The sequence below is a fragment of the Megalobrama amblycephala genome, linkage group LG12, assembly GCF_018812025.1.
Source record: "Megalobrama amblycephala isolate DHTTF-2021 linkage group LG12, ASM1881202v1, whole genome shotgun sequence".
Lineage (NCBI taxonomy): Eukaryota > Metazoa > Chordata > Actinopteri > Cypriniformes > Xenocyprididae > Megalobrama > Megalobrama amblycephala.
In genome coordinates this window covers 40,850,210-40,855,758 of record NC_063055.1, presented here as the reverse complement: position 1 = coordinate 40,855,758, position 5,549 = coordinate 40,850,210, and the positions used below count along the sequence as shown (strand labels likewise).

Here is a 5,549-nt window from a genome sequence, read left to right as displayed (position 1 = left end):
TTCCATCTTGGACTTTGTCAAATTTTCGTGTCAGAGCGATGCCCAAGCTTTAAACGGCCACCTAGGCGCTAGATGCATTGACTAGAAAATCATCAAAATTAAGTGAGTTTTTTCTTAAAGCAGAATTGTGTGCCAATGGGGTAAAAAAAAAAGAAGAAAAGAAAAAAAATCTTGTTTCTGTTTGAATTAAGATTATTTTTCTTACTCCAAGTGGCAGATCATTTTACTTGTTTCAAGCAAAAACTCACTTAATTTTGTTTTTCCCATCACAGAAAACAAGTAATATCTTATGCCATTTTACTTATCTAGTAAATGCATCTTGATTTAAGAATTTATAGATATTTATAGATATTTGGACTGGAAACAAAACAAAAATAGAAAAAAAAAAAAAATTCTCCCCAGTGTCGACAGTGTCTTGGATTGGATCTCGAATGAATTTATGATGCTAACTGCAAATTCTAACCTGTTAGGCATTGCAAATAAGAGATAAAAGCTGTGCCCACTAGAGGGAGCCACAGGATAAGAAATCTTTCAAGCCTGATGTTTTTCTGTTGATCAAGTTTAAACACGCACACAAATGAACTGGTGTGGCTGTAACAATTATGGTAACACTGAGCCAAAAGACTCAAAAAAGAGGTTGAAATCAGATCTGCTTCTGCCTGGCCCAGATTGATTGATGTAAACCGGGTTAACCCATGCTACCAGTAAAGAGAAAAAAAGTTAAGAAAAAGAAAGAAAATTATAGAAGGAAAAGAGATTCATCCAATCACTGATCGAGCTGCAGTGAGAGACACCCCTAAGAGCCAATAGTAGCGGCGCATTCATAAGTCCCGCCCACTGGTCGCGCCGGCGCTGCTTTCAGCGTGAGCAGATGAGAGAGAGAGAGAGAGAGAGAGAGAGAGAGAGAGAGAGAGAGTCAGAGCAGATCAGCACAGAGCAGACAGTTTCTCCAGAAAATCCACTCATCTAACTGGAGATGTGATTGAGTGCACTGAAAGCGGAGCTTTTGAAGTCGATGCGTCAGCCTGAAGAGAGAGACGGAGCGGATCCCAGAGTGCATCAGCGCTGTGAGTAATCTTCCTTGTGTGAATAAAGATATGATTCTACTTTGCTTTAGTGAGTGAAATTCCAGATATTAATCCGAATATAATCTAAATAACATGTCGAAGTTTCTACAGTGATTGATTCTGAGCCGTTTTGAGTAGGCCGCGTGCGCACAGCGCGAGCTGAACTGATTAGCACATGGGCTAAAGCTAACACGCGTAAACATGATAATTGTGGCATGAAATGAGGTAAAGAGTGATATATGAGTGTCAGTGTGTTTAATAACTGCCTGTTAATGTTTAATTTGATTGTGTCAATTTGAGATATTCATATGATTTATGGAAATGTCTGAATCAAAAGTTAATTGTCGTGTTTTGCAAGGCCTATCTTTCTATGTGTGAACGTGATAATTATAGTTTATTCTGGTCAATAAACCTAAATATATCTTTCACTTTACAACAGGGGGTCAAATATTGTTACACACTTTTAGCAATTTATAAATAAAACCAGCACTAATTAAACGTCGTTACTAGCTTTTTATTGTTCAGTTTATTTAATTGGTGAAGTACCTTACTGCTCAAAAATAATATGGTTTGCAAAATAATGGTTAATATGCCCTTACTAGCCTATATGTTAAAGGGCATGTTGCAGGTTAGAGCTTCAGTGATTCAATGTATAGAAAAATAATGTATGAAATAGATTTTCTTGAAAAAACACGTATAAATACGCTAATTAGGCTTCTGGAGTCGTTTTTTGTGAGAGAATTTTACTTCCGCATCTGAAAAATGCCAAATCGGAAGTGACGTAACTGAAGGGAGCGAGATCAATATAAACAATAGGAAAACAATGGATCGCAATGACAGTTCGGACGCTGAGGAAATTGTAAATGTTTATTCACACTTGTATAACAAACCACAGCCATACAATTAGCCTGCTATGTGGCCAAGAGAGCAGCGACAGGCCAGGATTAGACCGAATAACGGTCAAACGAGACAAATTATTATATGATCAGTTTGTGGAAAGGAGTTCAGTTAGGAGGTCAAAAGTTGTAGAAGCTCATAAATCATGTACAGTAAGATCTGAAGAGACTGAAATCATACAGAAGAAAAGAAAACCTTTTACAGTGCTTGAGTATTGTTGTCTTTTACTGCATATGATAATTCAGTCTCAGAAAGTAGAACTGAAATGACATTCATTACAAGATGATTAGTTAAAACATTTCAAATACACCTGCAGACTATTTTTTCTAGTCGTGTATTTCACCATCTTGTCTCGTCACACCCCTAATAGTTTATATAGAATTAAGTTAGCATTAGCAGAGTTGTCTGTTTTGCAGCACTGAGCAGTTATTTTACATAACTTTATCATAAAAAAAGTACAAAAGCAAGCCACGCCCCTCCATAAGCCCCTCCCCATAACAAAGCCCCGCCCCCATGGTAAGTGCACCGTATAGTTTCCTGCTTTTTTGTCCTTTGCCAATCACACCTATGAGATATACACGTTAGCTAACGATATGCGACACTGTTCTCAGATCACAATATTGTACAGATTATTATCATGAATCAGGCAACAGCAAAGCTAGTATTGGTCATCTTGGAGTAACGTTATTGATTACTAATAACCGAAACTAATAAACTTCGTCAATATCCGTCCACACACTAACGTTACGCGATATAGCGGTTTCTTATCACGACTGATTTGGTAACGTTAGTTAGCAAATGTAAAAAAACAAAAAAACACAAGACTTACAGTGCACCGTTCACGTTTCATCTCTCTGACGGACCCGTGATCACGTCTCCCGCCGGCGGACGAACATAAGTAGTGTAGCCTATGTGTTTCTTGTAATGTTTCCTTTATTCATTCATTATGTGTTATGAGTTTATTCCGGGCCGATCACTGTGTGGGGATGCATATGACATGTAAAGGCTATATAAGTTTACAGTCAAGTTTACATACATGGCATGAATGAAATTGGAGTATTTACATTACCAGCACATAATTCAAAACTGTTTTGTGTGAGTGTGAGACTGTATGCATGTGTACATCATTTGTATTCATCAGTGTTGAAATTGATTCAAGTAAAAACGGTGAAGAAGCATCGCGTGTGTAAGTTTATTCATTTAATATCATTATTTACAGTAGTATTACAACGTTGAACTCCATCATATTGCCAGGATGATAATCCTCCGGTCTATAATGAATGCGTTTATCGAAGCAGATGCAGAAGTGAAGTCCCGTCTCTTCACCTGCACAAAACACACCCCGGCACGGAAGACAGCAGCGTCCTTTTTCTTGTTATTAAACCTCTGGACTCGATGTCCTGACAGGCTGGAGTTTGTGCAACCTCCACAAACACAATAATTTACCATGATGATGATAAATAGAATACAGAAACTACAGAAAACACACTGATTCACGACCGCTGTCACTGAATACCAGCCTACTCTGCACTGAGTCAACACAGAGCTCGGCGATCGACTCCCTTGAGTGACGTAAAATGACACGACGCTGAAAAAAAAAAAAAGCGGTTTTTACAGAGACCGTCACTTTATCTACTAAATTCGTGCCCTTATGTCCTGCAAAACATTTTTAAACCCTGCAGTATCTTCTTATATGGTATTTTTGTACAAGGTTATATATTCATCTCGAAAAAAATGTTTAACCTGCAATATGCACTTTAAGTTAATCATTAATTACTAGTGTGTGTGTGCATAACATGCATAATTGTGGACCCTTAAAATAATGTATTAACACATCTCATTTGAGATCTGCCTCTCTCCCCTTAAAAGGTACATTTATGTTCATCTGTTTACATTTATTGAGATAAGAAGACAGATATCTAAGAAAATGAATGCGTATCTTTCCATCTCTTGATTCTTGTTCCTTGACAGACCCAAAGAAAAAGGACAGTGATTCCCAAACCACAGAGAAATGAATGACTGTTGAGGAGTATCAAGACACAACCTTGACAGAGACTCAGAAGAGGCTGGAAAAAATGGAGGAGAACGAAAAATTGAGAAATGATGACAAAAAAGTAAGAAAGTTGGTAAACAGGTGTAAGAGAGTGTTTTATCATATTTTATTTTGCTATATTTTTGTCGCTAGAGCTACCAAATCTGATAAATGAAGTGAAGATGGCCCTGAAGTCTCAGTGTTCGTCAGCATCAGTCACATGCCACAGAGTAATTACAGAGCCCTTCCAACAGAACAGGTAGTGTACTAGTTAGGGCTGCACGATTATGACAAAAATCATAATTGTCAATTATTCCCTTGAAATTGTAATTGCGATTATTAATTACGATTATCACAATTTACATTGAATGATGTTTTCAATAGCTTCATTCCGTTGTTTGAAGCAATAATAATTTTTTACTTGGTCTGCTTGATTTCAAATGGTAAATTGAATTAAAAAAAAGTTAACAGTAATAAAACAAGAAAAAAATGAACAAATGACTAACAGCACAAATAAATACAATAGAATAAAGATAGAAATTAAATAGACTGCTTTCTTTTTTTCAGGTAGGTCTAACAGTAGTGATCAGGTAAGAAACTGAATATATCAGACGGGTAATAGCCTGCTCTCTCAGACGATCTCTCTCTCTCTCTCTCTCTCAATGAAGCGACTCTACGTTCCTTCGTTACTAGTTCTGAAGTGACGTTTTACAATTAGTAACGGAGGCTTGGTCCAACTGTCAGCTTGAGATTTGAATTCGTGGCAGGAAGGAAGTAGTGCTGCACAAAAGAGGGTTTTAAATACGCTCCGTTGTTATTTCTTATTTATTTACACACTCGTGCCGTCGAACTGTTGTATAAACGCAATATCACACTCGTAGCCGTGCGATATGGCTGTATATCAGCACTCTGTGATTACCTGCGGCCTCGTGCCTACGGATGAATCGCATCTGTGCTGATATACAGCCATATTGCACGGCTACGAGTGTGATATTGCTCATATATATATATATATATATATTAGGGGTGTAACGATACGCTCAGGTCATACGGTACGTATCTCGATACGGAGTTCACGATACGATACGTATCACGATATTTTGAACAAAATGAAACTGAAATTCAAATAAGATTTATTAAAAAAACATGAACAAATTTCAATAATTTTCCTTGTTGTACATACAAGATCACATTTCAATAAAATAAATAAATATAAAATTTTAATAAAAACCTTCTGTATTCAAATGAACAGAATAGGGCTGTCTGTCACTGAAAAAAAATGTTAAATTTAACATGAACTTAGAATTATGAATAGGGGCCGTTCACATATCGCGTCTAAAAACGCGTGGAAGGCGCGGCCGCACCGCTTCTTCTTTCCAAAGCGCTTGCGCTCCCGTGGCGTCGGTCGTTGCTATGCAACCATGAACTGAGCTCTCCAAGAGGATCAGGATGTTTCTGCAAAGGATAAATGATTTCTAGCCCTTGCATTAGTTTTACTACGAGATATATTGATGGAGATAAGATATAAAAACCACCATGTACAGCTATGATCA

General features: G+C 37.3%; 1 long non-coding RNA gene across 2 annotated transcripts; it reads left to right on the top strand.

The window, feature by feature from the left end:
• The first annotated feature begins 344 nt into the window (after nt 1-344).
• Nucleotides 345-4,771, top strand: LOC125280619. 2 transcript variants are annotated; one of them, XR_007187668.1, is made up of 5 exons: nt 345-636; nt 713-1,067; nt 3,936-4,078; nt 4,150-4,255; nt 4,564-4,771. It is a non-coding gene; the product is annotated as an uncharacterized LOC125280619 (long non-coding RNA). The 2 variants fall into 2 exon arrangements; XR_007187667.1 differs by having other exon boundaries at nt 355-1,067; nt 4,564-4,768.
• The last annotated feature ends 778 nt before the right edge of the window (nt 4,772-5,549 follow it).